Genomic DNA, 13111 nt, shown 5'->3' with positions numbered 1-13111 from the left:
TTTACCCGATTCTTGAGTATTGTTCAACTATTTGGGATCCCTGTCAGGTAGGACTGGTAGAGAAGATAGAAAAGATCCAACGAAGAGCGGTGCGTTTCATCACGGGATCGTTTAGCTGGCGAGAGAGCGTAACGGAGATGCTAAACAAACTCCACTGGCAGACATTACAAGGGAGACGTTGTGCTTCACGGAGACACTTACTGCTGAAATTTCGGGACAGCACTTTTCAGGAGGAGTCAGACAACATATTACTTTGTGGTGTCACAGCCAGACACCACACTTGCTAGGTGGTAGCCTTTAAATCGGCCGCGGTCCGTTAGTATACGTCGGACCCGCGTGTCGCCACTATCAGTGATTGCAGACCGAGCGCCGCCACACGGCAGGTCTAGAGATACTTCCTGGCACTCGCCCCAGTTGTACAACTGACTTTGCTAGCGATGGTTCACTGACAAAATATGCTCTCATTTGCCGAGACGATAGTTAGCATACCTTCAGCTACGTCAATTGCTACGACCTAGCAAAGCGCCATTACCAGTTTCTATTGAGATTATGAATAATGTACCGTCAAGAGCGATGTTCACCAATTATGGATTAAAGTTAAGTATTCCACCAGCTACGTCCGTTTTTTGCTAAAGTCTAATTTCCTTGACCTGTTCCAGACCTCACGCCAGCCTGCGTGAGCTAAAACGCGTGCCTTTCGGCTTCCTCTAATATCACGGTGTTGGCTGTCCTGCCAACCCACAACATACTTCACATACATCTCGCGTATTGACCACGATGAGAAAATTCGAGAAATTAGAACCAATACACAGGCATACCGACAATCATTCTTCCCACGCACTGTTCGCGAATGGCACAGGGTTGGGTGGATCAGATACCCTCCGCCACATACCATTAGGTGGCTTGCGGAGTATGATGTAGATGTAGATGTGTCACTGTCAAGAAACATAGGTTGACGAAAAGTGGAGACACAGCAGAAACATCACACGTGAATTGCATTCGTAGTCCACGAAACACATTTGGGCCACCAATAAGCTGCTGCTGTCTTTTGCTTTCAATGCCTTGTACATAGGAACACTGCGCCGCCAACGGCGACGATAACCACGTCGCACAGGCGCTGCAGTTGAAGAACTGGTATAGTATAGCACACAAGGTAACTGAAATAAATATGCAATGAGACGAACAGAAATGACACTTTCATACGCAGACAATAATTACACCGTATTAACGGATTTTTTGATGGTCTCTTGAGCATTAAAGACGGCGGGACATGGTTCTTATCAGGGTGCTTCATCACCAGGGAACACCATGAGGTTGTTAAGGAGTTCTTATCATAGGGCGCCCCATTCCTCCGCCAGCACAGTGATGGGCAGTAGTTGTGTGAGCGAACGTGTGGGTGCTATTCTGTCATTCTGCGCAACGAATTAATCTGAGATGTACCCTTTTCCCTGTCGCTCCCGCAAGATGCAATTTCCACCCCCACACTACTACAGAAGTCAGACAGACGCTCTTAACGTTCTAAAGAGAAATGGCTGAATAACTTTCAGCAATAAATATCTTCTGGAGTCGTCCGCTGTAAGGAAATGACACAAAAATTCACAAAATTTCTTATGTAACTAGTGGGATACCTGGGTACTGAAGTAGTGCTAGTTAGTGTAAGAAAAACATAAAACTAACGAAAATTATTATTTTTTTGTAAAAATTCTGAGAAATCACAATGGCACTTTTAGTTATGGACTGAACAAGTTATTTCCAGGTTCTTTTCGGAATGTGAAGTTACCTCTTAAGGATAGGGTTCACTAATAAAATTTCTATACAAAGCTTAAGATTGTTATTGACTTGGCAAAATGGCTGACAGCCGCGCCTACTCAACTTGAATAATTATCTGTTAGAGTGTTGCTAGGTATGGTCGAGGCTGACGCGTGTGAAATGCAGTGAAGTGTACTGTTGTGGAGGAAATATGGGGCTCGCAAGAGCTGTAGCGCACAATACCATAAGCTGTCATGACTGCTGTCTGCACCGCTCGCTGCTGACAAATAAGATAACTCTCTTCTATCTGGATTGACCTTCGCCAATCAAACTCTACCTACGCCTTGATGAAGTCAAGGACTCCTATTCGCCCCTAGTCTAACTACTGGCGTGGTAAACCGTTCAGATAACCAGTCCACCGCGATGTCACTCAAAAATTCGCTCGCAGGCGTTTAACTATAACTCTGTCCATTTGCACTGCACAATAAGGGTGGCAGCCAACACAGTGAATAACGCTTAATTGCAAGGAATCAGTACAGAGTCGCACTCCGATTCGCTCTCGACGAGGTGCTCTCCCAGTGATGTACTGAGGAGAGACTTGTTCCTCACTCTAAGAGCGACAATGGAATGGCGCGTCTCCACGCCAGATGTGAAGGTGTATATCTTTCGGTCTCTTCCATTACTCCTTCAGCTCAAGGCGTCAGGAATATCGTCTGCCGATCAGCATTGCTCTTCTAAAATGGGAAAATGATGTTTCGTTTAAGGCCAACAATCCGGAAATCTGTAGCGTAGGCGCTTGGCGTTTGCTGTCTCCCTGTGAAAACCTCTGAAACTGCTTCCTATGTTTGTAAAGATTGTGTAGGCTGGGCGCTCCCACACAATGTAGCGGAATTTGCTTTTAAGCCGAACACGGGGTCGTTGTCCCTTTCCCTCAGGTAAATGCTGTCTGCTCTACGGGTGGTCGCCGGCCGATGTAGATAGGTTGACTCGTCCTCTGAAGGGACCGGCCTCCAGGCATACAGTTTGCCTCTCCCATACTAAAAGCTTTTGTGACCGTCGTGTCTTGAATGTGTGTGTGTAAGCCAGCCTCAGGTATTTCAAGCTCGGTGCGCACTTGCGATTTACTTGTTATTTGCATATCGTTTACATGAATTCATACAACATCGACTTTATATTATCGAGTTTGGGTTCGAATGAAGCCTCTTGATGTGCGGAATATGATTGTGAGGGCGGAATATGTAAGCAATGATGGCCAGGAGACCACGACATCTTACAGTTGGTATGTGTGAACGTGCTGCAATATGTCCCCAGACCCATCCCACAAATGTTTGACGGGAAGGGGTGGGCCAGTCCATTCTAGGAATATCTTCTCGTTCCAGGAGCTCCTTCATCTGCGACTTCCAATGCGATCAAGCATTGTCATCCATCAGAACGAAGGCAGTGGTGAATGCAGTCCTGAAAAGACGCATACGGGGGAGAAGTACGAGACACAATAACCTTGACCATTGATTATGCCACGTTCAAAGATTTAGAGGTGAGTACGCCCATGTAAAGTATACTTCTCCACACCCTAACACCTGGATCACAAAAACGATCATGTTCGACAATGTCCCTGCGTGCATTACATGTTCCCACCTCTGGCCGTGTGAGAATAAGTCCAGAATCACTACGCAGACTAAATTCTCTCTCATCTGGGAAGGACATGCGACTCCACTGCACACTGGTCCAGTCCCTGTGCTCGTGGCACCACCGCATAACTTTGAACACGGTACATTCACTGGGCGACGTTAGTGTAATAATGTACTCCTTCCCCATGTGCCTGTTTTTAGAGGTGCAATCGACCCTGACGTCATTTTTATGGGTAACAAAGCGCGATCACATCGAACACTGGACGCGTAAGAGCTCTTGGAAAGAGAGGATATTAGGCGAATGGACTGACCTACTCGTCCCGCGACTTAAATCTACATCTGTATCTACAGCTACATGACTACTCTGTAATTCACGCTTCAGTGTCTGTCGGGGGGTTCATTGTACCACCTTCAGACTATTTGCTCGACAGTTCCACTCTCGAACAGCGCGCGGGGAGAACTAACACCCAAATCAGTTTTACGCTAGCAGTGATTTCTCTTATTTTATTACGATGATAATTTCTCCGTATGCAGGTGAGCGTCAACAAAATATTTTCACATTCCGGTGCGAAAGCTGGTGACTGAAATTTCGTGAAAAGATCCCGCCGCAACGAAAAACGCCTTCTTTTAATAATTTCCATCCCAATTTACGCATCGTATCAGTGACTTTCCCTCCCGTATTTCTTTATAATACAAAAGGAGCTGTCGGTCTTTGTACTTTTTCGATCTCCTTAATCAATCCCATCTGGCAACAAAGCAGAAGACTGACAAGTTCAGCGTAGATTGTCTGTTTTGTGGATTTGTTGCATCTTCTAACTGTTCTGTCAATAAAACGCAGTCCTTGACTCACCTTCCCCACAATATTATGTATGAGACATTTCCAACTTTAGTCGTGCGTAACTGTTATCCCCAGTAATTTAGCGCAAATGGCAATCTTGAAATTTGTGTGATTTATCGTGTAAGACTAACTGGACAGAATTCTTTAAGTACTCATGTGAATGACCTCACACTAGAAGTTCCTTAGGGCCAACTGACATCTACATCTACATGATTACTCTGCAATTCACATTTAAGTGCTTGGCAGAGGGTTCATCGAACCACAATCATACTATCTCTCTACCATTCCACTCCCGAACAGTGCGCGGGAAAAACGAACACCTAAACATTTCTGTTCGAGCTCTGATTTCTCTTTTTTTATTTTGATGACCATTCCTACCTATGTAGGTTGGGCTCAACAAAATATTTTCGCATTCGGAAGAGAAAGTTGCTGACTGAAATTTCGTAAATAGGTCTCGCCGCGACGGAAAACGTCTTTGCTTTAATGACTTCCATCCCAACTCGCGTATCATATCTGCCACACTCTGTCCCCTATTACGTGATAATACAAAACGAGCTGCCCTTTTTTGCACCCTTTCGATGTCCTCCATCAATCCCACCTGGTAAGAATCCCACACCACGCAGCAATATTCTAACAGAGGATGAACGAGTGTAGTGTAAGCTGTCTCTTTAGTGGACTTGTTGCATCTTCTAAGTGTCCTGCCAATGAAACGCAACATTTGGCTCGCCTTCCCCACAATATTATCTATGTGGTCTTTCCAACTGAAGTTGTTCGTAATTTTAACACCCAGGTACTTAGTTGAATTGACAGCCTTGAGAATTGTACTATTTATCGAGTAATCGAATTCCAACGGATTTCTTTTGCAACTCATGTGGATCACCTCACACTTTTCGTTATTTAGCGTCAACTGCCACCTGCCACACCATACAGCAATCTTTTTTAAATCGCTTTGCAACTGATACTGGTCTTCGGATGACCTTACTAGACGGTAAATTGCAGCATCATCTGCGAACAACCTAAGAGAACTGCTCAGATTGTCACCCACGTCATTTATATAGATCAGGAACAGCAGAGGTCCCAGGACGCTTCCCTGAGGAACACCTGATATCACTTCAGTTTTACTCGATGATTTGCCGTCTATTACCACGAACTGCGCCCTTCCTGACAGTAAATCACGAATCCAGTCGCACAACTGAGACGATACCCCATAGGCCCGGAGCTTGATTAGAAGTCGCTTGTGAGGAACGGTGTCAAAAGCCTTCCGGAAATCTAGAAATACGGAAACAACTTGAGATCCCCTGTCGATAGCGGCCATTACTTCGTGCGAAGTTTCTGAAACCATGCTGATTACGTATCAATAGATCGTTCCCTTTGAGGTGATTCATAATGTTTGAATACAGTATATGCTCCAAAACCCTACTGTAAGTCTGTAGTTCAATGGATTACTCCTACTACCCTTCTTAAACACTGGTGCGACCTGCGCAATTTTCCAATCTGTGGGTACAGATCTATCGGTGAGCGAGCGGTTGAATATGATTGCTAAGTAGGGGGCTATTGTATCAGCGTAATCTGAAAGGAACCTAATCGGTATACAATCTGGACCTGAAGACTTGCCCGTATCAAGCGATTTCAGTTGCTTCGCAACCCCTAAGGTATCTACTTCTAAGAAACTCAGGCTAGCAGCTGTTCGTGTTTCAAATTCTGGAATATTCCATTCGTCTTCCCTGGTGAAGGAATTTCGGAAAACTGCGTTCAATCTCGCTGTAACATCTTTCCAGTCCTATGGTTAGCGTGGGAAACGTTGGAGAGCATGCACTGACGTCTGTGGTGATCAGATGCCCTGTTAAGAACCATGTCCTGCCGTTTGTAATGTCCAGGGGACCGTCATGAATCGCGGTGACTTCAATGTAAGTAGTGTCTATGAGTAAAGTGTTATTTCTGTTCGTCTCATTGCTTATTTCTTTCACTTACGTTCTGTGCTACACTGTAGCAGTTTGGTCCAAGCGGTATGGCCGTAGTGTCATCTAACAATGTTACTTACCAGTGCAACATCATGAAAGTTAATTACGTCCTTAGGTTTTGCACGCCAGCATACACTGAGATGACGAAAGTTCATGGGATAGTGATATGAAAATATAAAAAAAAAATGGTTCAAAAGGCTCTGAGCACTATGGGACTTAACATCTTAGGTCATCAGTCCCCTAGAACTTAGAACTACTTAAACCTAACTAACCTAAGGATATCACACACATCCATGCCCGAGGCAGGATTCGAACCTGCGACCGTAGCAGTCCCGCGGTTCCGGACTGCAGCGCCTAGAACCGCACGGCCACCGCGGCCGGCCTGAAAATATACAGATGGCGGTAGGATCGCGCATACAAGGTACGAGGCGTGTTTTTTAGTTGGTGCCGTTTTGAAATTTAAAAAAGACATGCTAAGATATCTCAATAATTTTATTTTTACATTAAAGCCTGTACCTTAATCTACTTCACTACATAATTTCCGTCAATATTGAGGCACTTGTCATAACATTGTACCAGTTTTTGAATACCCTCCTCATAGAAGTCTGCCGCCTGACTTGTTAACCACTGCTTCACCACTGTATTGACTTCGTCATCGTCTTGAAAACGCTGACCGTCCAGGTGTTTCTTCGAGATGAAACATGGGTGGCCTACGTCACACCAGAATCTAAGCAACAGTCCATGGAATGGCGGCATTCAGATTCACCCAGAAAAGTGAAGTTTCAGCAAACAATTTCTGCCCGGAAAATCATGCGCACGGTTTTTTGGGACAGAAATGGAATATTGCTTGTGGAATTTCTGCCTTGTAATGACACAATCAATGCAGCAACTTACTGTAAGACATTGCACAATCAGCGCCGTTCAGTTCAGAACAAAAGATGTAGCAAGTTGAGCAAGGGCATCGTTTTGAAATTCCCGTCCGCAAGTGGCGAATCAGACCAAAGATCTCATCTTTTCGATGGGAAACTCTAGATCATCCTCCGTACAGCCCCGATCTTGCGCCCAGTGACTACCATCTGTTCCTGCGTTTGAAGAAACACCTGGGCGGTCAGCGTCTTCATGACGAAGTCAAAACGGTGGTGATGCAGTGGTTAACAAGTCAGGCAGCAGACTTCTATGAGGAGGGTATTCAAAAACTGGTACGACGTTATCACAAGTGCTTCAATATTGACGGAAATTATGTAGAAAAGTAGATTAAGGTACAGGTTTTCATGTAAAAATAAAATTATTGAGATATTTTAGCACGTCTTTTTTTAAATTTCAAAACGGAACGGTACTTACTTAAAAAACACGCCTTGTATAAAAAGCAATGCATTGACGGAGCTGTCACTTACACTGAAGTGATTCATATGGAAAGGTTTCTGTGGTGTCACCGCCAGACACCACACTTGCTAGGTGGTAGCCTTTAAATCGGCCGCGGTCCATTAGTATACGTCGGACCCGCGTGTCGCCACTGTCAGTGATTGCAGACCAAGCGCCACCACACGGCAGGTCTAGAGAGATGTCCTAGCACTCGCCCCAGTTGTACAGCCGACTTTGCTAGGAAAGGTTCACTGACAAATACGCTCTCATTTGCCGAGACGATAGTTAGCATAGCCTTCAGCTACGTCATTTGCTACGACCTAGCAAGGCGCCATTACCAGTTTATATTGAGATTGTTATTAATGTACCGTCAAGAGCGTTGTACACCAATTATGGATTAAAGTGAAGTATTCCAAGATCTTCGTACTTTATTTGCAATTCTCAAGACATTGTCCTGTTCCAGACCTCACGCCAGTCTGCGTGAGCTTAAACGCGTGCCTTTCGGCTACCCGTCATTGTGGATTGGCTGTCTTGCCAGTCCACAACAGTTTCCATCGTGATTATGGCGCACGACGGGAATGAACAGAATGTGATCTCGGAATACTAGTTGGAGCTAGGTGCATGGGACATTCCATTTTGAAAGGTGGCTACACTGAGTCACAGCGCCAGAGACTGCGCCAAAGAGTATTATTCAGCCGCCTCCACTGTGGCAGTAGTAGTTCAGAGGTTGCCGTGGGCAGTGCTTGTTGAGAGGATGTCGATAGCTGTACTAGTTGAGGCCATGTCGTGTGCAGTTTGTGACAAACTCGCCCATATTTTATGTAAGTGGCCAGCCAATAACAATTTCCTGTGACATTCTTGTTGCTATGTTTCCCCATTCCTTAGGTTTTACTTTCTTATGTAGCATTTTCCTTCTTTTCCTGCTTTCTTTGAGTGTGTGCTTTAGTTTTCTTAGGTCTGTCCACATTCGTTCCTTTTAATGTGTGTCAGGGCGCTGATGACCTCGATGTTGAGCGCCCATAAGCCCCAACACACCACCACCAACACCATCGTGTGCAGTTGTTCTGTTGGGTGAGATAGCAGATGCTGTTCGATTGGGGATGTTGCAATGATCACAGTGTATTTTTCGTCAATATATATGAAGGCAACAAAAAATTTTTTTTCTTCAAATTTCCTAAATGACAATGCATCTTGGTCACAGGTTCAGTCAACAAAGCATCTGGCTTGTGTTCATGTATTAGACTGTAATTCTGGTTTCTATGTGCAATTATAGTATTTCTGGTTTTTGAATTACTTCAGTGTAAACGGTGTTTAAAATATCTTGTCGTATTGAGGAAGAACCGTGCCAGATGTGTACATTGAATCACACTTCCACACACAGAACAGTTACACTTGTGCTTTGTTGTTTCGTAGCTTTTTATAGTTGCTGTGTTAACGGAAATTTCCTTTCATTTTTTATTGTTATTCTATGCAGTCAGATTGCGTACTAATACTACTCAGGGCCAACCGGTTACGAGACTTCGTAACCGGACATACAGCTACTAAAAATATTATTTGCATTTTAATTAATTAAGCCCCTGTGCAATTTCCGAGATCGTTAGGGAATGCGATATTCCGAGGTCTATAGTGTCAAAAATGTGGCGAGAATGCAAAATTTCAGGCATTACCTCTCACCTTGGACAACGCAGTGGCCGACGGCCTTCACTTAACGACCGAGAGGAGCGGCGTCTACTTAGTGCTAACAGACAAGCAAAACACTACGTGAAATAACCGCGACGGACTAATTCACAAGGACAAAACTGTGGAATCTTGCGTTAATGGGCTACGGCAGCGGAAGAGCGAAGCGAGTGCGTTTGCTAACGACATCACCTGCAGCAGCTCTCCTGGGGGTCGTGAACATATCGATTGGACCCTAGACGACTGGAAAACCGTGGCCTGCTCAGAAGAGTCCCGATTTCAGTTGATAACTCAGGTTATTAAGAAGGATATTTTGAAGAATCAGCCTCAGTTGCACAAATTTTCTGGTATTTACCAGGTTTCGGCTAAATTAATATAGACTTATTCAGAAATATAAAATTATTATAACATGCCAGAGTAAGGCACAGTCAACATTAAAATTAAAACATGTAGTACCGTGGTCCATGTCGAATTAAAAATTCCGCGTGCAGCGGTCAGTGCCAACGGAAATGCCGCTACCAACCGACCGCGTGGTAAAGAGATGCCGGGGCTGGACTTCAGCTAAGTACTTTTAATTCGACATGGTACCACGGCACTAAAGGTTTTAATTTTAATGTTAACTGTGCCTTACTCTGGCATGTTATAGAAATGTGCAGGGAGGAGACCCCCCAAGAGGGATCGTTGCCGACAAAATTTTATTAAATAAATTTTCCATGCATAATGTTCGGCCGTAGCCGGCTTGCGCATACTGTGGTGGAAGGTGCTGGCCGGAAGACCATGGTCGGCACATTCCTGCCACGTGCTCCTCGGTCAGACTCAAGTCTCACGGGTTGTTTGCGCTGACGGGGGTACGCTACTAGCAAGACGCGTTGGCGGAATCAATCCTCCAATCAGAGACTAATCGTGTGATCACGTGGGGAAGCGGCCGGGAGCGGCGAGGGCGGCTTGGAAACAGCTCCGCGCTCTCTTAGCTTCTGACCTCGGCCCCGATTAGTCGCTCCTCTAGCCTCTGCCTCTCTGATGAGCAGTCGGCAACCCCTCTTGGGACTGCTCAGCCCTACGTAGGCACCAATGTATCATCGTTACAGGAATAAACTGGGTCCATTCCACTTCATTACTTTTCATTTTACAACGCCCTCCGCTCCTGACCTCTATCCTGATGAACAGAAATTTTATGCTTCTGAAGAAGGCTAGATTAATTTAGCCGAAACCTGGTAAAGACCAGAAAATTTTGTGCAACTGCGGCTGATTCGCCAAATATTAGTCTATCACAGTTGCTGCCGGGGCTGCAGTATGCTAAAAACTCTTATCAAGAAGGCACCGTGTAAGGTGATGGTGTCTCCATAGGGTGTGAGCTGTGTAGACATGGAATGGTTCAAATGGCTCTGAGCACGATGGGACTTAACTTCTGAGGTCATCAGTCCCCTAGAACCTAGAACTACTTAAACCTAACTAACCTAAGGATATCACACACATCAATGCCCGAGGCAGGATTCGAACCTGCGACCGTTGCGGTCCAGGGGTTCCAGACTGAAGCGCCTAGAACCGCTCGGCCACCTCGGCCAGCTGACGTGGAATGGACTGTGTTCTCTGGTCCAACTGAGCAGATCATTTACTGGAAATGGTTATGTTCGACTACATGGAGACCATTTGTAAAAATTCATTGACTTCATGTTTCGAAACAACAATGGAAATTTTACAGATGAAAATGTCACTGGGCCACGAAAAAAAATCTGGTTTAAGAAACATTCTGGACAATTAGAGTGAATGATTTGACCACCTAGATCGCCCAACGTGAATACCATCGAACATTTATGGGACATAATGCAAAGATCAGTTCGTACACAAAATCCTGCACCAGCAACAGTTGCGCAATTATGGACGACTGCAGAGGCAGCATCGCTCAATATTTCTGCTAGGGACTTCCAATGATTTGTTGAGTCCATGCCAAGTCGAGTTGCTGCATTACGCAGGACAAAAGGAGGTCCGATACGATAGTGGAAGGTAACCCATAAGTTTGTCACGTCAGTGTATAATTACTGTCAGAACCAAACAAACACGATAATAGGAATCCAAATGCCCGTCATGAAGCTAGCTCTTTATACGCACGAAGTAATGGCCGCTATCGTCAGGGGATCTCAAGTTGATTCTGTATTTCTGGATTTCCGGACGGCTTTTGACACCGTTCCTCACAAGCGACTTCTAATCAAGCTGCGGGCCTATGGGGTATCGTCTCAGTTGTGCGACTGGATTCGTGATTTCCTGTCAGGAAGGGCGCAGTTCGTGGCAATAGACGGCAAATCATCGAGTAAAACTGAAGTGATATCAGTGTTCCCCAGGGAAGCGTCCTGGGACCTCTGCTGTTCCTGATCTATATAAATGACGTGGGTGACAATCTGAGCAGTTCTCTTAGGTTGTTCGCAGATGATGCTGTAATTCAGATGATGCTGTAATTTACCATCTAGTAAGGTCATCCGAAGACCAGTATCAGTTGCAAAGCGATTTAGAAAAGATTGCTGTATGGTGTGGCAGGTGGCAGTTGACGCTAAATAACGAAAAGTGTGGGGTGATCCACATGAGTTCCAAAAAAAAAAAAAAAAAAAAAAATCTGTTGGAATTCGATTACTCGATAAATAGTACAATTCTCAAGGCTGTCAGTTCAACTAGTTCAACTAAGTACCTGGGTGTTAAAATTACGAACAACTTCAGTTGGAAAGAACACATAGATAATATTGTGGGGAAGGCGAGCCAAAGGTTGCGTTTCATTGGCAGGACACTTAGAAGATGCAACAAGTCCACTAAAGAGACAGCTTACACTACACTCGTTCGTCCTCTGTTAGAATTTTGCTGCGCGGTGTGGGATCCTTACCAGGTGGGATTGACGGAGGACATCGAAAGGGTGCAAAGAGGGGCAGCTCGTTTTGTATTATCACGTAATAGGGGAGAGAGTGTGGCAGATATGATACGCTAGTTGGGATGGAAGTCATTAAAGCAAAGACGTTTTCCGTCGCGGCGAGACCTATTTACGAAATTTCAGTCGCCAACTTTCTCTTCCGAATGCGAAAATATTTTGTTGAGCCCAACCAACATAGGGAGGAATGATCATCAAAATGAAATAAGAGAAATCAGAGCTCGAACAGAAAGGTTTAGGTGTTCGTTTTTCCCGCGCGCTGTTCGGGAGTGGAATGCTAGAGAGATAGTATGATTGTGGTTCGATGAACCCTCTGCCAAGCATTTAAATGTGAATTGCAGACTAATCATGTAGATGCAGATGAAGTGTCGTCACAGCAACCATTACCGTTACGTCGCGGGTCAAACACGAGAGTTAGTCTCGCCAACTCCTCTTGACCGACATTCCTCCGGTCTAGGACTAACACTGAAGGTCTTCCAACGACTATGTATCCTCTCGGTATTACCCACAATAAGCTCACCTGAGACCTCAGGCTGGGCGGCTAGGACGAGGGCGGCGACGAGTAGGAGGACGAGACTCGCGGGGGCTCGCATGCTGGCAGCCGGCTGGCGTGCAACTGGCGCCAGCGAACTCTGCAAGGCCGCTCCTGACCTCGCAGTCCCGGCCGCGCTAGGTAGGAGCCTTCCCCCACCCGTAAGCGCCGACACCACGCCTGCCCGTTCCAGTGCAGCGTCTATTCTCCCAGCCGTGCGGCCACCGCCTGCGTCTCTGTGGTTACCCACTCAAGCCCTATGCATTGTCACCCCGAGTCGCAGGTGGGGTCACATTTAAGCCACTTTTACTTGATCAGCTTTCTTGTCTCAATTGGAAACTCGAGACAAGTGAGTTTACAGCATCGCCTCTGGCGTTTTATTTCTGTACTGACTCGTTTGTTTTGGTCCAAAACTGAGTGTGTTGTGTGAACTGTCGGCTGTGCAGTTTGGCA

General features: G+C 45.5%; 1 long non-coding RNA gene across 1 annotated transcript in view; it reads right to left on the bottom strand.

The window, feature by feature from the left end:
• Positions 1-12766, bottom strand: part of LOC124712040 — a 101375-nt gene extending 88609 nt beyond the window's left edge. Inside the window, exon 1 of the long non-coding RNA XR_007005569.1 lies at positions 12647-12766. This is a non-coding gene — a long non-coding RNA (uncharacterized LOC124712040). The remainder of the gene's footprint in view (positions 1-12646) is intronic.
• Between the last annotated feature and the right edge of the window lie 345 nt (positions 12767-13111).

Source organism: Schistocerca piceifrons, chromosome 8, assembly GCF_021461385.2.
Source record: "Schistocerca piceifrons isolate TAMUIC-IGC-003096 chromosome 8, iqSchPice1.1, whole genome shotgun sequence".
Lineage (NCBI taxonomy): Eukaryota > Metazoa > Arthropoda > Insecta > Orthoptera > Acrididae > Schistocerca > Schistocerca piceifrons.
This window is presented reverse-complemented; position numbering and strand designations above follow the sequence as displayed.